This window comes from Taudactylus pleione, unplaced genomic scaffold, assembly GCF_031769625.1.
Source record: "Taudactylus pleione unplaced genomic scaffold, aTauple2 ptg000108l, whole genome shotgun sequence".
Lineage (NCBI taxonomy): Eukaryota > Metazoa > Chordata > Amphibia > Anura > Myobatrachidae > Taudactylus > Taudactylus pleione.
In genome coordinates this window covers 3,286,499-3,313,171 of record NW_028284510.1, presented here as the reverse complement: position 1 = coordinate 3,313,171, position 26,673 = coordinate 3,286,499, and the positions used below count along the sequence as shown (strand labels likewise).

Here is a 26,673-nt window from a genome sequence, read left to right as displayed (position 1 = left end):
TCTAAGAATATGTAATATCTGTATCAGTTGTTTCTTGAATTATATGGTAAATATGTAGTATTTGAAGTTTGCAATTTACTATAACATGAACTTGCAGATAATATGCAATATGGTTCAAAATGGGACAGTTTGGTTATAGGTCTTAAAACTTAAGAACGGAGCCATTAAGGGTCTAAGTAGCCATCCAAGGGTTTTTATGTCACCCCATAACTGAATACTTTTTTAATTTTAATAAAAAACAGCTAGAATGATGTATACCCAAGTTCTGTTTTAAAATCTGTGTTCCAAACTGCAGAAAGATCCAAACTTGGACTCTGTTTGACTCGGAACTCCTAAATTCGATTGTTGTTGGTTCTCTGGGAACCAAAACCGGGACATCTCTAGATTTTGTAAGTGTAAAATTAATTTTACATTTAAATGCTGTTTTATAACATAAAATATATTAAATGTACCTCTTACCTCTATGTCTGTCAGTTATTACCCTGTTTTGTTCTATCAATGTTTCCAATTGTAAAGCGCAACGGAATATGCTGCGCTATATAAGAAACTGTTAATAAATAAATAAATAAATGTATGGTCTTTCTATCTTGTGTTTTGCAAAATCTTATTCATCTCCTCTGTCTTATTACACCATTTCAATTATCTCTTGTGTTACCACATTACTTTCATGTGTACTTATATTCATGATCCTATGTTTTGTGTCACTTCAACTTTCCATGTCATTTTTATCCTACAGTAAGTACATTACAGTGTTGATTTTTATTGCTCTTCATAATAGTACCAATTCCAGCCTATATATACAATGTATGTTAAGTGAAAACAAAATTACAGTGTGCTTACCAGATGTTCTATCTGATGTATTATGCAATAAGTATGTAGTGTGATAATTACTCACCTGCTCAAATTCAGAGTGAAATCTGCCATCTCACATAGTATATACTATATACAGACATTGCCTTTAATAGTCACTGATTTAGGATTTGTATATTAGTGGGACTTATACAGAGAAAATGATTTATAGGGGTCTTTACAATACAGTACATCTGGAAATAGACCTGAGTCGAGGCAGCTCACTTAGACTGATCAGGTAATCACCTTTGGTGTCAGTGTTGTGTATTTCACATTGCATATTCTAATGGGAAATAGACCTTTTATCATACATGTCACATAGATTTTTTTATGTTTGATGCATATTAACAACTTTCATAACGCTTACTATATATGTATTTATATGTTTGTAGGGTGAAGCCAAAATGAAGATTCGTGATTCAAATCTCACCTTATATAATGTGACAGAGGGTTATGGCTATCAGTAAGTATATTACTCCATTTTCAGCACCATCCCCTCCCAACTCCATATTAGCTGCACCTTCATAGCCCCCTCCGCACTATATGGATCTAATAGACAAGACAATAGTGTTTGAAGGGGCTCAACTGTACACAGGGGGGCAGTGAGATTAGAAGCATGAAAGTGCAGCAGCTGCATTAAAGTGCAAATCAAGAGTTTTTCACAGTACTGTTTTATAATGATTTAAATAGATAATAGTAGTATCCATTAACATTAGCAATTTACATATATATATATATGTAATATAATTATTTAGTCAGGAGTAGCATACAGAAACATAGATGGAAAAAGTAGAGATGAGCGGTTCGCAATCTATGGAATTCCGACCACTCCGAACTCCGAGGATCAGAGTCCACCAGAGCTGTGGTTCGGGTGTTCCTGCCTGACTCGGATCCCACTTTGAGGCCAAACATCATCCTCCCGACGTCGGATTCTCATGAGAGTTGGTTTCTATATAAGGTACCGCGACCAGGACTTGGCGCCATTTCACTTGCACGCTGCTGAATGCTGCGCACTGCTCTGCTGTATTGATTGTGCAGCTGCTGTGTCCAGACTCTCAACAGATGGCTGGCTGTGCTGTTAAGTGACTGTGTATGGGGCACGCTGCTGTATGCTGCACTATACTCTACTGTATTTGCTGGTTGTGCTGTGTCCAGACTCACAAGTGGCTGTGCTGTTAAAGTGACTGTATATAGGGGGCACACTGCACACTGATATATACTGCACTATACTCTGCTTATTAAAGTGCCTGTGTCCAGACTTACAAGTGGCTGTGCTGGTAAAGTGTCTGTATGTAGGGGGCAAACTGCACGCTGATGTATGCTGTGCTGTACTCATGCCCATCTGCACCAATCTAAAAAAAAAAAATATTTTTAGAAAAAGTTTTAAAAAGTAAACAAAATTTAAAAAAGTAAAACAACTTTCAAGAAAAAAAAGTTTTTTGGTGCTGTATGCCACTGTGTATATATGCAACATGACTCATTGGGCCATAACCCACGTGAGCATACAATTACTGTGACTCTGTTGGCAGATGTCCACTGTGTATACAATTACTGTGACTACTTGGGCCATACACCACTGTGTGTACAAGCACTGTGACTCCTTAGGTGACTCACCACTGTGTATTCAAGCACTGTGAATCGGTGGGCCATATTCCACTGTGTATATAAGCACAGTGACTCTTTTGTCCATACCCCACTGTGTATACAAGTACTGTGACTCTGTTGGCTGTAGCCCACTGTGTGTACAATTACTGTCACTTTGTTGGATGTACCCTACATTGTATACAAGTACTGTGACTCTCTTGGCCAAACCCCACTGTGTATACAAGCACTGTGACTCCTTGGGCCATACCCCAATGTGTATGCAAGTATTGTCACTCTGTGTGTAGCCCTCTGTGTATGCAAATACTGTGACTCTGTTGGCCATACCCCACTGTATATACATGCACTGTGTCTCCTTGAGCCATAGCCCACTGTGTATACAAGTACTGTAACTCTCTTGGCTGTACCCCACTGTGTATACAAGTACTGTGACTCTGTTGGCCATACCCCACTGTGTATACAAGCACTGTGACTGTGTTGGCCATATCCCACTGTGTATACAATCATTGTGACTCCTTGGACCATACCCCACTATTGTAAACAAGTACTGTGACTCTTTGGCCCATATCCCACTGTGTATACAAGTATCATAGCTTTGTTGGTCATACCCCACTGTGCATACAAGTACTGTGACTCTGTTGGCCATATGCCACTGTGTATACAAGTACTGTGTCATCTTGAGCCATACTCCACTGTGTATACTAGTACTGTGACTCTTTTGGCCATAGCCTACTGTGTATAGAATTACTATATTTCTGTAGACCATACCCCACTGTGTATACAAGCACTGTGACTCTGTTGTCTGTACCCCACTGTATATACAAGCACTATGACTACTTGGGCCATACCCCACTGTGCATACAAGCACTGTGACTCCTTGGGCCATAGTCCACAGTGTATACATGCAGTAACTCATTTGGTCATACCTCCTGTGTATACAAGTACTGTGACTCTGTTGGCCGTACCCCACTGTGTATATAAGCACTGTGACAATTTTGGCCATACCCCAATGTGTATGCAAGCACTGTGACTCTTGGGCTGTACCACACTGTGTATACAAGCACTGTGACTCCTTGGGTCATAGCCCACTGTATATACAAGCAACATGACTCCTTGGGCCATACTCCACTATTTAGACAAGCATTGTGACTCCTTGGGCCATATCCCACTGTGTACAAGTACTGTGACTCTGCTGGCCATACTGCACTGTGTGTCCATAACACATGTACTGTGACTCCACAGTGAGTGGTGGTTAGTAAATACATAATACTAGTATGCAGTTTTTGTACATCTTGAGTGTTTTCATCAATATTTATCACAACAACCAACAGAGAGAAGAGCAGAAGCAGCAAGCAAATGCTAGCACTGCAGCTGCTGCAACCAGTCATGCTGACAATACTAGTTCTTCACTCTCATTTAAAGTTGATGCTCAAGAGCAGAGTATCTGAAATTAAAAAAAAATTAGATTTTACAGGGGTAAAAGTGAAAACAGCTCTAGAGGTTAGTGCAGAGAAACAAAAAATTGGCAACATACCATTCACCACACAAAGTGGCAAGAAAGGGGTCAGGCCTTGGCCTTCATTTCTAAGTCGTGGTTCTGCAACTGTCTGTGAGGCATCTTCTGCCACTCATGACAATGAAAGACCTTTTTACTCTGAATTTAGAAGATGTGTAAATAAATGAACACCACTAAGGCAGTTGATCAAACTGTGTGTTCAGAAACACAAATCTCACAAATCCCCGAGGAGAGTCTAAGTGTCTCCATGAGTGTTATGTGTGCATCACCTGTCAGAGAGGCTGCCTTCCATAATTTCTGCTCCCTCTGTATTTGTGGGCATAAGAATTGCTGATGACATAGAAATTGAACATGCCAATGTGGAATTGCAAGATAATAAGGGGGATATTTGTGTAGCTGATGCTGGCACTAATAAGGATGTTGAGGATGAGGATGTTGTTTGTGTAATTCTGGCACCAGTGGAAGCAGCTCTTGGCCATGATAAGAAGAAGGTCTTTGTCATGCCTGGGCATAAGACCACCAAATTCACCTCTTATGTGTGATTTTTTTTCCCCCAAATCCTGACAACATTTGTCAAACCATCTATAGCCTTTGTGGAACCACAGTTAGTAGAGGTAGGGACATTAAGCATCTAGGAACCTCCACGCTATTACATCATCTGCAGTGAGCTCATGACAAGTATTTGATAGCATGAGAAACTGGTGCTAAAAAAATAATAACAAACAGTCCAGCATCTGCTAGTTTCCTTCTCTCTACTAGATCCTAGCACTTGTAATCTCTGCTGCCAAAACCTTTATCCTCAATATCCTCAGTAATGATCAGAGGTAGTCTGGCATACAATTTGTTATTCCTGCTGAAGGTGACATCACCCCTTTCTGGGACTCCTCAGAAGTATCCTTGAATGCTAGGTCTGCTGCTGCTGCTGAGGGTGTATCTTCATCCCAGTAGTGGACCAAGAAGACAACTAGTAGTAGTTTAACAATACAATTGACTGTAAAATAATCATTATTACAATAATCAGATTACATGACTGTGACAGCCCACTGGGGGTTGAATCACAATTTAAACTGTGGTGTCTGTGCTGTTGCTCTGCTGTTTAGTAACAAGCCAGCTCACTGCAGCCTTTGGCCAATAATTGTGAAAACAATATTGTGAGCTGTGAGGTCATCTAAATTGACTATAAATTACTGGAAAATAATGTTATTGAGGTTAATAATAGTCTAAGAACAAAACATTTTTCCAAAGATGGAATTGTCCTTGGGCCCTCCCACCCACCCTTATGTTGTATAAAAAGGACATGCGCACTTTAGCAAACCAATCATTTCAGCGCCAGGGTCTGCCACATGACTGTGGCTGAACTGATTGGTTAGTTTGGGCCCCCACAAAACAAGCTGGCAATTAATCTGTCCCTGCACAAACTGGCTCTACGGAGGCAAGATGTCGTCCTCATCCTCTTCATCCACTGATTCCTCACCCTCTTCAGTGTACATCCTCATCCTCACAGAGTATTAATTCATCCTCACTGGAATCCACCACCACAGGCCCTCTGTACGTTCTGGAGGCTGATCTCCCTGGAAGAGTTGATCATTCATTTTTATGAACATCATCTTCTCCACATTTTGTGGAAGCAACCTCCTACACATTTCGCTGACAAGGTTCCCGGCTGAACTAAACACTCTTTCAGAGTACACACTGAAGGGGGGGCAACTCAGGTAAAATAGAGCCAGTTTGTACAGGGGCCTCCAAATTACCTCTTTTTCCTGCCAGTACAGGTACGGACTGTCTGACATGCCTACTTGGATGCTGTCACCGATGTAATCCTCCACCATTCTGTCAATGGTGACAGTATCCTATGCAGTGACAGTAGACATGTCAGAAATTGTTGCCAGGTCCTTCAGTCCGGACCAGATGTTCATACTTGGTCCTGCCTGCCCTGCATCACCGCCAGCGGGTTGCTTAGGATACCTAAGTTTTTTTCTGGCAGCACCAGTTGCAGGAGAAAATGAAGAAGGAGCTGTTGACATGTCACGTTCCGCTTCAGCTGACAGTGTGTTCACCAGCAGGTCTTTGCACATCTGCAGGCCTGTGTCAGCCAGAAAGAGAGACACCACATAGGCTTTAAACCTAGGATTGAGCACGGTGGCCATAATGTAGTGGTCTGATTTCAACAGATTGACCACCCTGGAATCCTGGCAAAGCAAATGAAGGGCTTCATCCACAAGTCCCACATGCCGAGCGGAATCGCTCCATCTTAGCTCCTCCTTCACCATCTCCAGTTGCTTCTGCAAAAGCCTGATGAGGGGAATGACCTGACTCAAGCTGGCAGTGTCTGAAGTGAGTTCACGTGTGGCAAGTTCGAAGGGCTGGAGAACCTTGCACAACACGGAAATCATTCTCCACTGCGCTTGAGTCAGGTGCATACCCCCTCCTTTGCCTATGTCATAGGTGGATGTATAGGCTTGAATGGCCTTTTGCTGCTCCTCCATCCTCTGAAGCATATAGAGGGTTGAGTTCCAACGCGTCACAACCTCTTGCTTCAGGTGATGGTGGGACAGGTTCAATAGTGTTTGCTGGTGCTGCAGTCTTCGGCACGCAGTCGCTGAATGGCGAAAGTGGCCAGAAATTTTTTGGGCCACCCAAAGCGTCTCCTGCACGTCCCTGTCACTTTTCAGAAAATTCTGCACCACCAAATTTATTGTGTGAGCAAAACATGGGACGTGCTGGAATTTGCCCAGATGTAATCCCCGCACAATATTGGTGGCATTGTCAGATATCACAAATCCCCAGGAGAGTCTAAGTGGGGTAAGCCACTGGGCAATGATTTCCCTCTGTTTCTCTAAGAGGTTGTTGGTGGCGTGCCTCTTACTGAAACCGGTGATACACAGCGTAGCCTGCCTTGGAACGAGCTGGTGTTTCTGAGATGCTGCTACTGGTGATGCTGCTGTTGTTGCTGCATAAGGTGATACATCTACCCAGTGGGCTGTCACAGTCATATAGTCCTTAGTCTGCTCTGTTCCACTTGTCCACATGTCCGTGGTTAAGTGGACATTGGGTACAACCGCATGTTTCAGGACACTGAGGACACTTTTTCTGATGTTTCTGTACAGTCTCGGTATCGCCTGCCTAGTGAAGTGGAATCTAGACGGATTTGGAACCGGGGACACTCTACCTCCATCAATTGTTTAAATCCCACTGCACTAATGGCGGATACTGGATGCACGTCTAAAACCAACATATCAGTCAAGGCCTCAGTTATAAGTTTTGCTTCAGGATGACTGCTGTCGTACTTCATCCTCCTCGCTATGGACTGTTGGAGGGTCAATTGTTTAGTAAAAGTAGTAGTGTTCCTACTTCCTCTCTGGGATGATGAATGACTCCCAGCAGCAGCAACAGCAGCAGCAGTAGGCATAGCAATGCTGGATCCTCTGGATGAATCCCGGATAGGAGAGGCAGTCATGCCAGTGACATGGCCTGCAGGACTACTTCCGATCCTGACTAAGGAGGAAATTGATGAGGAGGGAGTTGACGGTGTGGTTTTCAGGCACTTGGATACAACAGGACAATGGGATTTAGGTGTCCCTCGAATGCTTATGGTCTTAGCCAAAGTTTCTGAACTTGACAGTAACTTTTTATGAACGCACTGCAGGTGCCGTATAAGGAAGGATGTTCCTAGGTGATTAACGTCCCTACCAATACTTATTTCACCTTTACATATGGTACATATGGCAAGACAGTGGTTGTCCAGATTTGGATAGAAATATTGCTAGACCAAAGAGGTGGAGTGCTTGGTCTTCTGCCCAGGCATGACCGTGATGGGCTTTTTCATCCCATGGACAACAACTGTCTCCCCTGATTTAAACAAACCACATCACCATCAGTATCCTTCTCGACAACTTCCTCCTCAGTGCCAGCTACACCAGTATCCTCATCCTGTTGTACTTCAACAATGACATCCTCAATTTCCATATCAGCAAGTGGACTGTGGGTGCTCCTTTCAGCACTTGCAGGGGGCGTGCAAATGGTGGAAAGAGCCACCTCTTCCCATCCAGTGCTGGAAAGGTCAGGCATCGCAACTGCCAGCATTCTTGGACTCTCCTTGGGGATTTGTGATATCTTCTTAGAACGCACAGTTCTTCGCTGGGCTTTTGCCAGCTTAACTCGTTTCATTTTTTTAGCGGGAGGAGGGCTTCCATCATCATGTGAAGCTGAACCACTAGTCATGAACATAGGGAAAGACCTTAGCCGTTCCTTGCCACTCTGTGTCATAAATGGCATATTGGCAAGTTTACGTTTCTCCTCAGATGATTTAAATGTTTTTTTAAGGTAATTTTCCTGAACTTTGTCATTTGGGATTGTATGTGCCCTCTACTATGACATTGGGCAACGGCCTTGGCAGACGATGTTGATGGCATGTTATCGTCTATGTCATGACTAGTGGCAGCAACTTCAGCAGTAGAAGGAAGTGGTTCTTCATCTTTCCATATTTTATTTTTATCGGAGAAAGTTTGGTCCTCCTTTTATTTTATATTGATATATACGTGCGGCTAAGGCGCACACAAACACAAATTTTTTTTTTTTTTTGTTGGAGACTAGTGCACTTTGTGGGTTACACCACCCTTTAAGAAATGAGCCAGCCGGCTCTTTACTTATGGGACACAGGCGCACACTTGGCGCTGCTCCTTTGTTGATGCACGTGCAGCTACAGTGCACCACAAAGACAGAAAAAAAAAGAAGAATTTTTTATTTTTTGTGGAGCGCACTTTGAGGGTTACACCACCCTTTAACAGACAGACGCACGCTTGGTGCTGCTGCTTTGAGGATGCACATACAGTGTAGTCAATACACAAACACAGAAGAAAATGTTTTATTTTTGTTGGAGTGAACTTTGGGGGTTACACCACCCTTTAACAGACAGACACACGCTTGTTGCTGCTGCTTTGAAGATGCAGGTGCAGCTACAGCCCACACAATTCACAAAGACAGAAAAAAAGGCGAATTTTTTATTTTTTGTGGAGCGCATTTTGGGGGTTACAGCACCCTTTAACGGACAAACCAGCCAGCCTTTTACTTATGGGACACAGGCGCACGCTTGGCTCAGCTCCTCTGTTGATGCACGTGCAGCCACAGTGCACACAATTCACAAACACGGAAAATATTTTTAAATTTTGTTTGTAGTGCCCTTTGGGGGTTACAGCACCCTTTAATTGGCAAACCAGCCATCCCTTTACTTATGGGACACAGCCGCACGCTTGGAGCTGCTCCTTTGTTGATGCACGTGCTGCCACAGTGCACACAATTCACAAACACAGAATATATATTTTTATTTTGTTTGGAGTGCACTTTGGGGGTTACCCTTTAACAGTCAAGCCAGCCGGCCCTTTACTTATGACACAGGCGCATGCTTGAAGCTACTTTGTTGATGTACGTGCGGCTACTGCGCTCACAATTCACAAACACAGAAAAAATATTTATATTTTTTGCACTTGGGGGAGCACCCCTGATGGACAGAACACCCCCTGGACAACACTACAGCACCCCTTTAGGACTGGGACACTGCACAGGACTTTGGAGTGGACACAGCCCCTATGGACAACTGACTGCACAACACAGTCCAGCCAGCCCCTATGGACTTTGGAGGAGTGGGCACAGCCCCTATGGACAACAGCAGCACATCACAACACAGCCAGCCACTATGGACTTTGGAGGAGTGGACACAGCCCCTATGGACAACAGCAGCACAGCACAACACAGCCAGCCCCTATGGACTTTGGAGGAGAGGACACAGCCCCTATGGACAACAGCAGCACAGCACAACACTACACTGCACTACACTACACTACACTACACTGCCCAGCCTGCCCTAACTCCCACCCTCCCTCTTCACTGTCCACAGCCGAGTGAGAAAATGGCGCCGATGAGGGTACCTTATATAGAATCCAAAACCCGCGAGACCCGGAAGGCGGGATGATGATGTTTTGCCTCGATTTCAGATCCGAGTTAGGCGGGAAAAGTCGAGTCTGACTCGGATTGGCCTCGGATCGGGGAGGCTCGGATTTCTGAAATCCAAACCCGCTCACCCCTAAAATATATACACTTTATGTGGTTAGGGTAAGATGCAGATTGTGGCATGATAGCTGTGTGTTGATGTAGATCTTATACATACGTTGTGCTGATGTATAGTAATGGAGATTTCTTTAAAAAAAATACATCTATATCTGATGCACCCAGAAGTTTTTCTTACTTTTCATTGATATTTTTTTTTTATCTTCAGAATTGTCTGCATAATCATTAAATTGAATGTTTCACCCAGGGACAGAGTGCCTGATTCAAAGATGGATGCTAATGTGATTGCAGCTGCAATTCCGTATGCAATGCGGTTGCAAAAATATGCAAATGTTGGCAAAGATCACCTGAGCATAAAGACGCCCACTGCTGCCTTCTCACCTGCGTGCGACTACACATACCTACACAAACATCGGGACCATCAAAGTACATCAGTAGTCATTTTACCCTTGCGGAAGATCAGACCTGCCGGAGGCCAGGGAGCTGCTTATGCAATTATAGTGGCTAATATATGCATGCCCACGTAATGGCATTAAAATGGCCAGGCATGCCTGCGTTAAGCTATTCACCCTTGTCAACACCCCCAAACAGTCACTTCCTGTCCATCAATCTGCAATGGGTCTCCGTGGTCTGCGTGAATGCAGGGTGATCACACTGCTGTCTTCACGCACACGCACTGCGATGCATGTGCAATGGCAAACAATTGCTTAAGCTACGTGCGATTTGCATTTGCGTTCAACTTTGAATCAGGCTCAGAGTGGGGCCAAGAATTGGTGCCAGCATTCTTTGTGCACACATGGAAAAGGGTCAAATATCACAGGAAGTGGCCAAACATAATGGGGAAATGCTGCAAATAATGGGGGAATGGCCTAATGGCACCACCAGCCTTAGTATGCTGGCTGAGCAGAGAACCTGGAGGTGAAGCTGTGGCCAGGCCATCAGGTGGCCGGATGTGCCCCTCAGGCCATCGGCCATTCTAGCATTTACACAAGTGCCAGAAGGACAGTCTTGACACTATAAATACAGACCCTATTACTGGTTTCCCTTTAAACATTCTGGATTTTCAATTAATGTTAGGAGATACCAACAGATTTGCAGAAGACAACTGGGTAGTAATATAACCAGTGATGTAGCAGGGCCCCGGAGCACCCTCTGCTGCCCGCCTTGTAATAATGTGATGACATCATGCAGATGGGGCGGGGCCACCAGCACTAGAAAGTGCAGCACTGCCCTAAGAGTCCTGATGATACTCTGAGCGGCTGCACATTTTGCAGGGTGCCTGTTTGGAAGCATCCAAAGAAGGGCAGCTGTGGACAGCAATGCATCAATGACCATGACTGTACTGTGCCATGTCAGACAACCTCCTAGCCAGAGGCAAAAGCCGTGAGGTAGCGATGGTGCCACCCACAAAGCCCTGCACACTGAGCGGCGGCACCCATTCCTAGTTACAGCCATGAATATAACATCTATTTATCAGCAGCACAGTTAGATCTACATTGTAGTAACAGTTGATTCAATGTCACCAATCCTATCATTAGTCATTATGGGATTCATTTGCTCTTTATTATGATTCTACAACGTCCTTTTCTATTTAAAAGAAAATCTTGTTTCTATGGCAAATTACTTAAAAATTTATGCAACATGTAATATGAAGAATGTTAATGTTAAAATTTGGGAGCACTAATATGTAAAGTGTTAGGTAAATAATATGGAACATGCAATTGATTGGAATTAGGGATTTCTGAATTATTTTTCTTACCTGATACTTTTTCACTTTAAATTAAACTGAGAATGTACTAACTAATTATATCACTATCTGTCCCAATCTGCTTTCAGGATAACATCCACCGAGGACTATAATCTCTCAGGCAATAGGACATGCTGTAACTGGCTGGATTATACAAAATTGCTCACAATCAGACAAATACTGTCAATCATTTTCTACAGCATCACTTTTATTTTGGGAATTCCAGGGAACGGCTTAGTTATCTGGATTGCTGGGTTCAAGATGAAGACAGTCAGTGCTGTGTGGTTCCTCAATCTGGCCATAGCTGATTTCATCTGCTGTGTAATTCTCCCTTTGAAAATTGCAGAAAAGGCTATGTATTTTGGACCTTATAGCTATGAATTATGCCAAGTCAGTACTGGTATCCTGTATATAACCATGTGTGCTAGTGTCAATTGTTTAGCCGCCATGAGTATTGATCGTTGTATATCTATAATGTGGCCATTTTGGTCTAAGATTCATAGAACCCCAAAATGTGCCCACAGCATTTCAGTGATAATTTGGGGTTTGAGTCTGATCTTAAGTGTTCCTCATGTGATTTCTAACAGCATAGATTGGGATGTTTCAGAGTGTCAGCTAAAAGAAACATTTTATGAGTATCCCTCTCACATCAAGAATTTGCAAATCACCAGGTGTGTTACTATGTTTGTGATCCCTTTCACTATCATTCTAGTGTGTTATTGTCTAATATTTATTAAACTTGTAAAAGTTAGAAGATCAAATATGTCTCAGCGACCGTACAGGATTATCACTGCAGTTGTGACGTGTTTCTTTATCTGCTGGTTTCCGTATTACACTTGGCCATTAATATCACTGTCTGACAGATAATATTATATAGATAATACAGTAAATGTAATTTGTGTCTGCCTGGCTTACTTTAACAGTTGCATTAATCCCATCCTCTATGTCTTCATTGGCCAAGACTTTAAAGAGAGTTTAATGCATTCCCTACCATCCAGGCTGGAACGTGCTCTAAATGAGATTTCTAATCAGTCTTCAAAAGAAAGAGATAATTTGAATGCAGTTGTATTTAATAGGAATGTTTAACAGACATAGATCTCACTTCTATATTCCACATTCACAGGTACAAATCAATGTGGAAATAAATCCGCAAAGATATCCTGTCATATTGTATAGTAGGTGTATAAAGGAAAACTATGAAACTAAGCAAATAATTTAGGCTATAATGCATGTGGAAATGTATAACTGTAGTTACAGTACCTGAAGGTGGAAACTTCTTTAAACTATTAAGGGCTCTATTTATTTTTTCATTATTTTTACTAAAATAAAGTGAAAAAGGGTGTTTTCACAACCTTTTCACATTATTTTAGTTTTATCTAAAGTTACTACAGGGCAATTGGAGTAGAATTCATAAAATTCTACTCCATCCCCTAAGTATCACTTATTTTTAGTAATCAGATCGCATTTCCCATTATTGTAATGGGAAATGTGATCTGGCCAAAGTTTCTAAAAATAAATTGTGAAAAAAAATACCTGGGGAGGCCCTGTGATAAAAATGCCACCTGGAGGTGGCGTTATCCAGGGTTTCCCTCGGTTTCCGGACTCCTGCTCCGCTCTAACAGGCAGAGCAGAGGCTGGAGCCGGCCCCAGTGATCAGCTGTGTGGTATAAACAGACAACACGCTGATCTCTGCTAAAAAAAAAAAAAAAATAGTAAAAAAAAAACAACTTATCTGAGTCCAGGGACCGGAGTTCGGGGCTCTGGTGATGTCCTCCCTCCGGTCAGCTGGTCTTACATACTGCACTGCGGCCTGATCATCAGGTGATCGGGTCCCAGTGCAGTATGGGATGTCAGCTGATCGGAGTGATGGAGGACATCACTGGAGCCCGGATCATGCAGGTAAGTGTAATTAAGGAAGGGGGGGGTCGTGATCACGGGAAGCGGGGCTTAGTGCCGAGGGGTTAGCAGTGGCGGCCGGTCTGCGCATGCGCAGGCACTTGTCATGGTATTTTTTGAGAAAATACTGTGATAAGGCTGCGGAGGGGATTCGCAGGGACAGAGCTTTATCGCAAGCTCTGGGCTTCATTCAGAGCCGCTCGTAAGCAGCTGCTCGTTCGTTCCGAGCGATATTTGCACATCTGCGCATGCGTACGGATTTTAATACGCATGTGCGAACCAGTCAGTGCGGCCGAAAATAGTGTGCTCGCAAAATAGCGAATGCCTGCTAATTTGAGTGACAGGATGAGGCGTTTGTGGGTTGTAAAAGGGGAAGGTGCTGGAAAACGGGTAGTACATGTCTCACCACTAGGGGTGACTACAAGATGGCAAGAGGTGGTGGTGGGAGGGGATGTCTGTGTTCTCTATTGCCCTGGGTGATAATATGTCTAGTTATGTTTCTGATATGAGCTACATAAACTTGTTTACATCAAAGTTATAGTAATTTAAAATATTTTAATAAACTTTTCAAGTACAGAATGTTAACAAATTAAACATGACAATTATACGTCTGTATACAGTGTGCTGTACTTTATATGAATCCTGACAATTATATTCATGCTGACAAGTAAAGTCTGATAATTATACATTTATATATAGTATACATTACATCATATTAATTAATGAAACATAATATTTATAATCATGCTAACAAGAGAAGTGCAACAGTTATAAGCTTATATATAGTCTAACTTAAATCCTGTAAACCAGAGAATCATAACAATTATTTGATTCAGATATCCAGGGCAGAAGCTTTTCATTTTTATTCTCTCTTTGGGCTCTATTTACTACAATCTGCATTGCGAATTCAGGCAATGTCACAGGGATTTACTAAAAGTCTCTTGCAGGGACAGAGGGTCTGATTCAGAGCCGGACGCTATTTGCGCTCGCTCGTTCAGAAAAAGGGGCTGGATATTTAAATTGACCGTTCACTCTTTGCGGTCTGTTGACGCCTCTATGTCTGAACGAGCGAACAAAACATGCGGTCGTAATTTTGAAAAAACGCCCCCTGGCCGCTCGCATCATACGTCATGTCCGCTATTTATTTGATTAATCGTGTACATCGAACGGCGTATGAACTGCTCGCTATTCTTGTGGTTGGTTTTTCCTACTGCAATCATGCGAGCAGTTCTGGTTTAAAGACACCCAACTGACGTGGTCGATGACGCTGCTTTGTTAATTATGCACACCTTTAAAACGCCCGTTTTCACCTTTAGGTATGCCTGCGTTCTGATTCACTACTGTATATGCAAAATGTTGGAATTCATAAACAAGTGAAAATATCACAGATCAGCATAGCTTTCATGCAGCAGGTATTAGGGCTCATTTGGAGCCTCATGGAAAATGTCTGTAGGTGCGGGCAGCCGTGAAAGCCTGATTTACTGGGCTGTAGTCAGCATCCTGGTGTGCGGAATGTTGATGGTCAAAATACCGGTGTCGGAATCCTGACAGCTTCAACCGCAGACGTATCAACCGCAGACAACCGGAATGTAAGTATCAGGGGTTAGGGCAGGGACTGGTTGGCAACTTTTAGCCTGGGGGGCAAATGCATGCAGGTGGTCCTGGCAGAGGAGTAGCGTGTAGCCAGGGTGCCCAGAGCATGTGCGTGCATCGGCGCCCCCCTATCCCCTCAAGTCTTCCAGGGAGGAAACAGGTCCATATGGGATTAATGTAAAGTAAAAATAAAGATATGGGGCAGCCCCCTGTAGTGGTGCCCATATGCAGTGCCCCCCTGTGCCCCAGTAGAGGATCCCCTTATGCAGGCTTCCAGTAGTGCCCCCAGTAGTGATCCCCCTATACAGTGCCCCTATACAGTTACCCCAGTAGTGGTCCCCTCTGTGCAGTGCCCCTTGTGCCCCCAGTAGTAAGCCCCTTATATAGTGCCCCCAGTAGCAGTCCACCCCCCATGCAGTGCCCCCAATAGTGGTAACCCTTATGCAGTGCCCCTTAAATAGTGGCCCCAGTTGTAGTCTCCCCCCTATACAGTACCCCCAGTATTGACCTTTATATAGAGCCCCCAGCAGTGGTCCCCCAATGCAGTGCCCCCAGTAGTAGTCCCCTCCCCCCTATGCAGTGCCCCTAGTAGTAGTCCCCTCATCTTGTAGTGCCCCTAGTAGTAGTCCCCTCCCCTTGTTGTGCCCCTAGTAGTAGTCCCCTCCCCTTGTAGTGCCCCTAGTATTAGTAGTCCCCCCCTTGTAGAGCCCCCAGTAGTAGTCCCCCTAGTTGTAGTCCCCCCCTTGAAGTGCCCCCAGTAGCAGTCTCCAGTAGTGGTCTCCCCCTTACAGTGAGCCAGTAGTGATCCCCCCTTGCAGTGCCCCCAGTAGTAGTCCCCCCTTGTAGTGCCCCCAGTAGTGATCTCCCCCTTGTAGTGTCCCCAGTAGTGATCTCCCCCTTGCAGTGCCCACAGTATTAGCCCCCCCTTGTAGTGCCCCAGTAGTGATCTCCCTCTAGTGGTGCCCCCAGTAGTGATCTCCCCCTTGTAGTGCCCCCAGTAGTAGTCCCCCATCTTGCAGTGCCCCCAGTAGTGATCTCCCCCTTGTAGGGCCCAAAGTAGTGGTCTCACCCCTTGTAGTGCCCCCAGTAGCACGCCCCCAGTAGAAAAATGTAATAATAAAAAAAAAAACACTTACCTGAATCCCGCTCCCGCCACCTCCATCTGCCCCTCCATCTGTCTTCCCAGTCTGGCCCGCTCTGCATTATGGGAGAGACATCATGACGTCTCTCCCATTACCCAGTGCAGGACCCGGAAGATAGAGCGGGTCCTGCAGTGGGCGCAGCAGCAGTCTGTGAGAGTCTGACAGACTCTCATTGACTGCCACTCACAAGACAAACACACAGCTGCCAGCGCCGGAGGCTGTGTGTTTGTTAGTTATTGTGTAGCACTGACCGAACACCGTCCGGTCAGTGCTACACGTGCGGTGCAGCGGTGTCACAGATACATAGACTGCCCATGGCCCAAATGGCACTGCGGCCCGGGTTGCAAATGGCAGCCTGGCCCCTGGCCCAGCCCGCCTCTGGGTTAGGTAGAGGGTTAGGTTTAGGGTTCGGGGAGGGGAAGGTTAGATTTAGGCACAGAGGGGGGTTAGATTCAGACACCAGTAAGGGAGAGTTAGGGTTAGGGGTTAGTGTTAGGGTACTTACCTAATGGTTTCAGGATTCTGACTGTCAGGATGACGCTGTCAGTATTCTTAATGGCAGCATCCTTACTGCCGTGATCCCATACCCAACCCAGATTTACTGTACTACCTCATGCTAATGTGAAAATCCATTGTACTAATGCAGGGGTTCATGGGTCTGCAAGCGGAAACCTGTGTCGCTCATTGAAATTACGCAAACCGGCACAATCATCATCATTAGTATTTGCAATTACATCAGCTCTGTGCTAGGTACAAGAGAGCTATCAGGAGCAAGCTTACTTACTCCGTACACAATAACCTCCCAATAATCAAGGCAGTTACGTGCGATCACATTGTCACCACCCAGTTCTCACCCTGAATGCCCTATTTCAAATAAAGTCATACACGAATGTAATATGGAATGCCTAATAAACACAATTGTGTAGGACTAAGGTGAGCAAAAGTGAATGCAGCAGCTAGAACAGTAAGTGTCACAAAAGGTTTCTCCTTTCCTCCACTGAAACAATGAGTAACACAATGAGCACAGCTCACCAGCGCTTCCACATAAATCAAAAAAAAGACATATCTAACCACAATTTGATACATTTGTTTGTTCTTGGTTATGAATTAGAGTAGATCAGCAGTCATCCAATGATGTGCTAATAATTCCTGGGTCAGTTCTCCTTTATAGCATACCATCATGTAGCCATAAAAAATAAAGAAATATACAGTATATATAGAGTGTAACACAGTTTTAATATATAAAACATGCATATTCAAACAAGTAGATTTATTCCTTGACATAGGAATCCCCACGTAGCTGAAATTGCAACAATTACCAGATCTAACAAAAGAGCTAACAATGATCAGTTCTTTATAAGCATGTATGGGTTACATTCACCAGCATAAGTCCAGGGTCTGCAGCCGGCCATCCACCATGGTAAGTGATCCCAACATACAGCCCTACATCCAAATCGCCAACGTGTTTCAACTAGAGATGAGTGGGTTCGGTTCTCAGAGAACCGAAACCAACCAAGTTTTGGGGATCCGGGGCGACCCGAGGCAAGATCGGATCTCCCTGCCTCCCCCAGATCCCTCTCCTGAGGCAAAACCTCGCGATCCCGCTGTCAGATTGCGAGGTTTTGTATTGAGTGGGCTTAATGCTGATTTTCTGAGAGAGCTGTCTGTCACAGTTCTCAGCCAATCAGCATTAAGCACATTGAATATGGGCACAGGAAGAAAAATAAGATGCTGCCCACCCATCCCCCACTGCCTGACACTGCCGGCACCCCCTGCTGCCGACACAGCTGGTATTCCCTGCTGCTGACCCCCACTGGCAGCATCCCACACTGCCAACACTGCTGGCACCCTGAATGGAGGACACCACTAACAGCCATACACCGCCAATACCACCAGGACCCCCACGCTGAGGACACCACTGGCACCCCCACTCTGCCGACATCACTGGTATCCTGCACTGAGGACACTGCTGGTACCCCTGCTCTGCTGCCTCACAGACTAAAGACACCATGAGCGACCCCACACTGCAGACACTGCTGTCACTCCCACACTGATGACACCACCAGCACCCCTGCACTGCCAAAACTGTCAGCACACATGCACTGAGGACACTGCTGGCACCCCTGATTTGCTGACACCACCGGCACCCAGCACTGAGGACACACTGCCAGCACCCCCCCGCACTACTGCCCCACGTACTGAGGACCTATTGGTACAGCATTAGCACAGCTGGTCCCTATACATCAATCAACTACAAGTTTAATGAACTTTTGCTGTGCTAGGCCAACTGTAACAAACTACTAAAACACGTTTCCTCTCCTCCACTTATCAATCTGGTAATAGAGGTGTCAGCTATACTTGTTGAATACAATTAGCATAGCGTTATGTATCTAGTCTATCACTTGGGTGATCATCCCCCTGGAAATCCAAACACTGACTGTGTCTGTGAAGTCCAAGTATTCTAGCATCACTTCCAGTCTCTCACCATAGTTACCAGGAGCGTCTAAGACAGCACTATTTATAGTTTCCTTATGGATATCGCGTGTTTTGTCCACTAAAATGTTTGCATACATATATAGTATTCAGTCAGATAGATCACAGTATCCAATCACGGGGTGTATACCCACATTAGTGACCGGGAGTAAGAGGCTCAAAACCAGTTCAAGATCACTGCTGCTAATAATGTATGTCTGATAATAATTATTGCACTGCTAACATCATTGTCTCTGCTGTACATATCTAAAAATCTATGAAGGGAGGAGACCTGGAATACAGTCATCATATATTTAATAGCAGAATGACAAAAGGTGAAAAATTGTGCTCATAAATATTGTTCTAAATCTAGAAAATTATATATGCAAAAAATTTTTTTTAAAAGCATATAGAAGTGTCATATGAATGTTTTATTCCTGTTTGGAAACATTTGGATAATCACATAGAGCCTTAAGGTTTAAGTTACAGCTTTTTTTGTGCATTTGGTTAAGTTGGGTGGACATTAATTCTACTTAGAAAGAGTACTAAGGGCCTGATTCAGAGCCGGACGCTCTGACCAGAGCGCTCGCTCTGAATCAGGGCCCTCCTCCATGAAAATGGAGCGGTTTCCTGGCCGCTCGCATAGCTGTGGGTGACCACCCACAGCATATGCGAGCGGCCAAAAAGATGGTCGCGATGGTCTTGACCATCGTGACCATCGGACTTGCGACGGAGACCCTGCGGTAGGGTCTCCCTGCCACAAGCCCTGGAGTGATTTTGGCTCTATCAGAGCCAAAATCACTCCCACTGACATCACTAGTGATGTCAGAGGGGCCGGCTTCAGACGGTAGGCGTTCCCATGAGAACGCCTCCGTCTGGCCGCCATGCCCCCGGCACGCCCATCAAAGGGGGCGTGCTGTTTGGTGCGAGACCCGGAGCGATGGAAAGCCCGTCGCTCCCTGGGTCTTGCGCATGCGCACGACGGAGCTCCCTCCATCGTGCGCATGCGCAGTGGGGAACATCGACCCGCTTGCGAGCGTACTGCAGCTCGCGAGCGGGTCTGAATGACCCCCTAAGTGTACTGCTCTATATGAATTATCACATATCCTAACATTGTTTTATATACTGTATGTATATTTTAATTTTAAAAAATATTGGAGTATTTTGTCAGCTAATATTTTAGAACTGATATATCAATTAATATTAAAAGGAAAAATAAATTAAATGTTACTGTTTGACAGCGCTTCCTCTGTTTTCTTTTTTTGCTGCATATAATTGTTTATGTGGGGTAGGGTATCTCCATTGTGTGGAAGCAGCAGGCAAATAGAAGGTTGCACTGGAAGTTAAATTGGAACCAGGTATTCATTTTTCAATGTATAATGGCTGCCTATGTATATCATCATTCATTGAATTGGAATTGAATTTAGAAAGCCAAGGTGGGCCTTGTAGGATCAATGCACCTTGACTTGTTAATGAATAACGGGCTGCATAGAGGGATAGGAGGACTTGAACACAAGTAGATTTACTCTGAAGCCCAGTCTACCCCAAACAAGGTGAGATACACCATGGAGCAAGGGATATACTGCCAGTTTTATCTGGAGGAGTAGAAAGAAAGTCCATCTCTCCCCACTGTTATTTGGTTATGTTTGCCTATATATCAGAAATATAGTATTACAGTCCATGTCCGTGGCTCTTGTTTATCAAATTTTGCACTACAGTACATCAAAATTGTGATTTTTTTTTCTTTTGTCTACAGTGAGAGGGTGGCAGAGTAGAATACATAAGGTACTAAATATTTTGAAATGTTGGAATATCCCAAAATGTAAATATTTTATTTTGGTACATAACCATATTTCAATTTTGAGTTTTTGGATTGAAAAAATAAATTGCTGAAATGAGGGGGGGTCTATTTAACAAAAAGTGGTAATAATAAAAGATTTTGTATTGCCGCATTTCACAATATTAGAAATTATTCTATCAAGACAATATATAAATCACCAGACATTGTTTAGATCCCTGGCCATAATTGCCCATAAATTGTAAGCACAGACCTGATAGTTTGCTGACCAGTCATTGTCCTCCTGCTCATGACCCGGGTAGCACACGTACACTGTACTGGACATCACATCTCAGCTTACAGAGCAGATTCTTATAAAAAATAGAGAAAAAAATTATTGAAACTTAAAAAAAAATATGTTAAAGTAAATGTAATTTTTAAAAATGTTATTAAATAAAGAATGTTTTCTTCTATTGCCCCTGTAATCATTATCCTGAGATGGTGGCAATGACTATAGCATATATCCATGTGGAAAGCAACTTTTGGGATCTGAGGTGATCTCAGCCGTAGCTCGTATCTCGCTGTTTGCCTCTGATCTGGCACCCCTGTGCTGCCAAAATCACTGGCACCCATGTACTGTTGACACTGCCAACACTTTCACACTCAGAACACTTCTGGCACTCCTGCACTGGTATACCTGCACTTCCAATACCACCAGCACTACCGTAGTGAGGACACCACCACCACCCCAGTACTGCCAACACTGTCAGCATCCACAAACTGCCACACCACCAGCACTCTCGCAAAAAGGACACTGCTGCCACCCCCGCACTGCTGCCACAGCCGGCACCCATGCACTGAGGACAATGCCAGTACCTTCTGTCACAGTAAGTGCACCATTGGTGTGTCCAAACTGCATTGTATCCAACCCACACTGTATTTGACCTGCACTGTATACAACGCACACTGTATGCAACCTGCACTGTATCCGACCCACACTGTATCTGACCCACACTGTATCCAACCTGCGCTGTATTCGACCTTTCATGTATCTGACCTGCACTTTATCCAACCCACACTATATGTGACCCACACTGTATCCAGCCCACACAGAATCCTTCACTGTATGCGACCTGCACTGTACCCAACCCTAACTCTATCCAGCACTGTATGCGACCAAGACTGTATGCGACCTGCACTGTATCCAACCCACACTGTATCCTGCACTGTATGCAACCAGTACTGTATGTGACCTGTGCTATATGTGACCTGCACTGTATCCTGCCCACACAGAATCTACACTGTATGCGACCTGCACTGTATCCAACCCTAACTGTATCCGAACCACACTGTATCCGAACCACACTGTGGCCCTGATTCAGAGCCGGATGCCCTGACAGAGCGCTCACTCTGAATCAGGGCCGTCCCTCTGAAATTAAGAGTTTGATGTTGATCTTGTTTTCTACTAGACTTTACTCTGATAACAATCAATTCTAATGGCCTGAGGCCTGTGATTTGCTGTTTGGACGTTTGATGGATAATATATTACATTTTCTACTAGGCTCTTACTTCTAGGCTATTAGTTATTAAATAATCAAAATATTCTATAGGTTTGTACTTTGTAGTTAAACTGCCATCCTGTCTGCCACTGCAGTTGCATTATGTTTCATAGATGTGCTACAGTATATTCTTTTAAACTGCCATTTGGTTCTGCCACTGCTCTGTTGCTTAGTTTAGCCAGCCAACTTGCTGAAGCCTTTGGCCAATACTTGACAAAACATCATTGTGAGCTGTGAGATGGTCAAAATTGACTGTACAGTATATGACTGGAAATTAATGTTATTGTTGTTATTAATTCTGTAGGAACAAAAACAGGTCCAAATAAAATGATTTTAGCTGTTTTTATAAATTTTTAAAGAAATCCAAAACAAAAACTTTTGAGGTTGGTTTTATCAGAACCATAAACACAAATATAATTTAGGACCAAACCCAAAATATAGGAGTCTCTCCACATCCCTAGTATAAATATATATGCCACCTCCTCCCAACACCATTAATAATACACATGGATCCCGACAGGCAATGCAAGCACTTGTGACACAGCAAAACTCTTCAGTAAATCGAACCTGGTTGTTTTTTTTTCTATACAGATGGGTTCTGCATTACATAAAATGGGTGCCTATGGCTCTTTCTTTGTAATACAATATATACATTTACAATATAAAAAATATCTGAAAAAAAACATCCCATGATAAATTGTTGTGCCCTTCTAAGAGCTGTACTGTAATAAATGAGTCTTTAGGGATGGGAAATGAAAAGAAACTGGATTGCGCAAAATCTGTTTGTTTATTGCCCAATAGTGTCTACAAATGTTCGTCTAAATATATTTTATCAATCCAGTAATATTAACTTAATGTATTAAAAAGATACATTAGTTTGAAACACATTGTCAAATTCTACAGTATGAGAATTATTAATTTGATAGAACATAGGCAGTGTAAGTGAATGCTGGTATGATAGTCTTTTAACTACTTTTCAAAACATCTATTTACTTTTAAAAATGTAAGTATTTTACTAAATTGGAAAAATACATTAAAAGATCCATTATGTTATGTAATTTACAGGATATGTTATTAATAATATATAAATTGTGAACAAGACTTATGTAAGAGTTATTGATATTTTGTTGTGTGTTGTTTTTTTGTTAGTTTGTTGTGAACTAGAGTTCCCTTCTGTGATTATTTGAAGATTTTCCTGGTCTCCCGAATGCTGTTTGCAACGCATTCTGGGGTATAATATTGGCAGAGAATTTGGCAGACAAAGACTGATACATCACTGTTAGAGGACTGGGGGAGCAAGATGAGTAAATATCTTCTAGGCATGTGCAGAACATACTACCTCTGTAACCACTTGCTTAGCATGGTTGGATTGTTTACGACCATGCCAGGTTATCTGTTACTTGACATGGTCACAAATAATGTGACCAGTCAAAAATGCATAGTGGGTGGCTGCAGGAAGATAATTCTCCAGCATCTGCCAATGGCAGAGGGACCTCCCAATTACTCCTCATCCCTGCTCTCTCCCCCAGTGTATGCCTGTTGCCGATCATTGCTGATCAGGCAGCACCACAATTTCCCCCACCTGGCAGCTTCAGACAGTATCTGCCTTCGTGGAAATATAAATGATCTCCCCTCAGCACCCCACTGTACAGCTCAGTGGAGCAGCCACGGGGGAAATCAAAGTTGTGGTGGTCGCCATGTTCCAATCATCGAGTATCCGATATATTGATGGCCAATATATTATAAAAATCAATGTTAATGCTGTGTTTATTTATTTAGTTTTATACAATTGTGTTGAATAAGTTTTAAATAGTTCATATCCTAATTCATTTATTAATAACCCAACAATTTCTGAGTATTTTCTTGAAAGAAAAAAATAGCCAGTTAAGTGGTTAAACAATGGTGGATGGAGCAGGACAGAAGAAAAAAGCCCAGCTGGCTGTAGTTGCATCCTATCCAACCACATCATTTTAGTTGCTAACATTGATTTTACATTGCAATGCTGCACATTCATTTTTAATAAATACATAATGCTTCATATACAGTTATATATGTTATATACTCTGCATTTTACAGGCTACAATCCACTTGTGAACATTTTATTTGCTCTGTGGGTCATTGTGTACTGCAGTTTATAGCCATGTCAGAAGATACAGTGAAACCAGTCAGAATCCAGCTGGAATCAGACATAATTACAACATGGAGAGAGAGGGAGCTACAGCCAAGGAGAGGGAGCCACAGCTTGAGACTTATGTATGCGATCTATAGGTAATGCAAATTCTTCTGCTGATTCCTGGTCCATATGCATCTGACTCTGAATAAGGCCAATTATTTTGGAATCAATAAAAAACAGACAAAATGCTTTTCTTTTAAATCTCAATTCAATAAATTAATTTAATTGATAAGTGACTGTAGCATTACTAAATATAATACAAGCGCTCAAATGAACTGAATATGACATAGAATACACTCAAAGGCCCTATAAAGCACTAAATTATAACTAAACTAATCTGAAATTAAATTAAAGGTAAAGATGGGGAGAGAGAAAGGAAATAAAATTCCCAGAATGAGAATATACTAATCTACATTATCTCAAGTAGCTCCTGGGGATAACTTCATCACATAGGGGCCTATTCATCAACACTAAAATAAAATTTTTAAGGTCATTTACCTTAATTAACATTATTTTAGTATTCATGAACACACTTAGCACAGGATATATCACTGATATCTCCTTGCTAAGTTCCCCTGCGTTCATTTCCTCACTCCCCATACATTAGTACATTAATATGGGGATATGGAAATTATGTTATTCATCAAATTCCGAAAATTATGTATTTTCGGAATTTGATGCAGTTACTATTCGCTGTGAGGTGGTGAATAGTAGGTGACACTTACCTGCTTCCAGCTGGTGAGGTCCCCCGGCGTCTTCCTCTGGCAGTCTGGTCCATCCTCTGGCTCCTGGGGCTGTGCTGACATGTAAAGTTTAGATGAAAAAAAATGTTTTTTTTTCCCTAAACTGTACTGTGCGCTGCTGGGAGAACACGTGACAGCACAGCCACCAGAGCTGGAGGCACTGCAGCAGGCAGATAAGTGCAGGGATGGGGAGAAGGTGAGCAGGGGGGAGGGGGTTGGGGGACACACAAACTTACTGCCCCTGTAGGCAGTGCTGCGCATGCGCTGGCTTTATGAAAGTATCAGCGCATGCGCAGCATGGATTACAGCTGCGGTAAGTTAGTGTAGATAGAGATAACTATCTATTTCCCGAAAAGCTGTCATTGCAAAAATGACAGCTTTTCGAAATAGATAGTTATGGGAGAAGGAATGATGAATACCTCTGGTAATTAGGTAGAACTCCATACCAGTTCTAAATCTAATTGCCTCCTGAGAGTTTTAAGGTATGATGAATAGACCACATCAACTTAACACTGAGATATACTGTAGGGGAGATGCATTAAGCAGTGTAAAAAGTGGACAGGTGTAATAGTTGCCTATAACAGCCAATAAACTTCTGATTATTATTTTATAGAATGTACTTGATAAATACTACATTAAACCTCATTGGTTCAACATCTCCACTTGTTCACTCTTTAAACTGCTTGAAAGAGCTCCCCATAATGGCATCATGTACTTTAGATGCAAAGGAGAACTGTTAAAAATGTAAAGAACTATTGGGAGACTGAGCAGTACTAACACTGGTGTGAGAATGGTGTCTCCTAATATTGAAGATATTATGTTTACAAAGAGAGAGAGAGAGAGAGAGAGACTGGGAGAGAGAGAGATTGGGAGAGAGAGATTGGAAAGAGAGATTGGGAGAGATAGATGACAGCTTATTTTGTTCCATAGAAAGATCAGAAATTGTAGTTTTATTTTAATGATTGATTTAGGTCAAGAACAACTATATAAGACATATCCAGCACATTTTATTTAAAAAAAACATTAACACCTATTTATATTATATTTATCATCACTATATTGGACTATTGATTATTGGAACATGACAATCATTGTGACTTTGATTTTCACAGTGGCTGCTCCACTGTGCAGCTACCCGGATTTCACTGGGGGGGCTGAGGGGTGTTTCTTTGCATTCCCCCGGCGGCTCCCCTCTGCAGTCGCTGGGTGGTGGGTCCTGCCGTACTGCCCGATCAGCAGTAACCAGGAGCAGGGCAGACACTGAGGGAGGGTGCAGAGATGCAGAGTATCCAGGAGGTCCCAATCCCTTTGGTAGCTGCTGGAAGATTATCTTCCAGCAGCCGCCAACTGTGCATTTCTGACTGGTCACATTGCTTGTGACTATTAACTCCAACACCAAAAACCTGGGTCCGACCTGGGTTTTGAGACATGGTTCCAACCCAGGTCAGACCCAGGTCAGACACCGTTTACACAGCACCATCGATCTAGGTTATTTTCATGTCAGCCCCATCCACACTGAACCTGGGTCGGACCAGCTAAAC

At 43.3% G+C, this 26,673-nt stretch overlaps 1 pseudogene; it reads left to right on the top strand.

The window, feature by feature from the left end:
- Positions 1–12,863, top strand: part of LOC148525455 (formyl peptide receptor-related sequence 1-like) — a 29,347-nt pseudogene extending 16,484 nt beyond the window's left edge.
- Positions 12,864–26,673: the final 13,810 nt, after the last annotated feature.